The sequence below is a fragment of the Chinchilla lanigera genome, unplaced genomic scaffold (assembly GCF_000276665.1).
Source record: "Chinchilla lanigera isolate Chin_1 unplaced genomic scaffold, ChiLan1.0 scaffold00083, whole genome shotgun sequence".
Taxonomy (NCBI): domain Eukaryota; kingdom Metazoa; phylum Chordata; class Mammalia; order Rodentia; family Chinchillidae; genus Chinchilla; species Chinchilla lanigera.
The window spans coordinates 3,679,923-3,681,438 of NW_004955484.1; the positions used below are offsets into that span (position 1 = coordinate 3,679,923).

General features: G+C 35.4%; 1 protein-coding gene across 4 annotated transcripts in view; it reads right to left on the minus strand.

The window, feature by feature from the left end:
* The window catches only part of Hydin (HYDIN, axonemal central pair apparatus protein), a 380,912-nt gene that overhangs the window by 112,027 nt on the left and 267,369 nt on the right, over positions 1–1,516 (minus strand). The gene's annotated exons all lie outside the window — the stretch shown is intronic.

Here is a 1,516-nt window from a genome sequence, read left to right on the forward strand (position 1 = left end):
AGCTTTCACTTTAAAATCAGGAACAAGACAAGGATGTCCACTGTCACCTTGTGACAAGGATGTCCATTACTATTGAATATAGTTCTGGAAATATTGACTAGAGTAATTAGACAAGAGAGAGAAATAAAAGGAATAAGTGTAGGAAAGGAAGAAGTGAAATTATCATTATTTGCAGATGACATGATGCTCTGCATAGAAGACCCCAGAAACTCCACCAAAAGGCTCATGGATTTAATAACCAAATTCAGTAGTTTAGCTGGATACAAAGTTAACACTCAAAAATCAATAGCATTCCTATACTCAAGTAACAAACAGACTGAGAGAGAAAGTAGGGAAACTACACCTTTCACAATAGCATCCAAAAAGATGAAATACTTAGGAATCAATCTAACAAAAGAAGTAAGAGATCTCTACAGTGAAAATTATAGTACTCTGAAAAAAAGAGAAGAGGATATCAGAAAATGGAAAGATATTCCTTGCTCATGGATAGGAAGAACCAACATTGTGAAAATGGCCACACTCCCAAAATTGTTGCACAGATTCAATACAATCCCAATTAAAATATCATTAGTATACCTCACACATCTGGAGAAAACATTCCTAAAATTCATCTGGAACCAGAAGAGGCCTAGAATAGCAAAAGCAATCTTGGAAAACAAAGGAAGGGCAGGAGGCATCACAATTCCTGACTTAAAATTATATTACAAAACTATTGTGATAAAATCAGCATGATACTGGCACAAAAACATACCGGAAGATCAATGGAATAGATGAGAAGTTACAGATATGACTACAAACACAATCAGTCACCTTATCTTTGACAAAGGGGCCAACCATGTTCAGTGGAAGGAAGATAGCTTCGTTAATAAAAGGTGCTGGAAAAACTGGCTTTCCACATGCTGAAGACTAAAACTAGACCGTGTCTTTCATCATGCACTAAATTAAAGTCAAAATGGATCAAAGATCTAAATATTAAAACAAAAGCACTAAATTTATTGGAAGAGAAAGTAGATAAAAATCTTGCTGATATTGGGGTAGGCAGAGAGTTCATGAACAAAAACCAAACTGCACTGGAAATACTTCAAAGAATCAACAAATGGGATCTCATCTTATTGAAAAGCTTTTGCACATCTAAAGAAATCACCAATAAAGTAAAAAGAAAATGCACGGATTGGGAAAAAATCTTTAGCCTACTGCCCTTCAGACAAAGGACTTCTATCTAGGACATATAAAGAATTGAAAAAATAAGTTCCCCCAAATTCAAAGACCTAATCCAAAAATGGGCATCTGAGATAAATACACAGTTCTCTAAAGAAGAGATACTAAGGGCGAATAAATACATGAAAAAATATTCAACGCCATTAGTCATTCGAGAAATGTAAATTAAAACACTGAGATTCCATCTCACCCCAGAAAGAATGGCTATCATCAAGAAATCAACCAATAACAAATGCTGGAAAGGCTGTGGGGAGAAAGGAACCTTCTCCACTGCTGCTGGGAGTGTAAATTGGTGAAA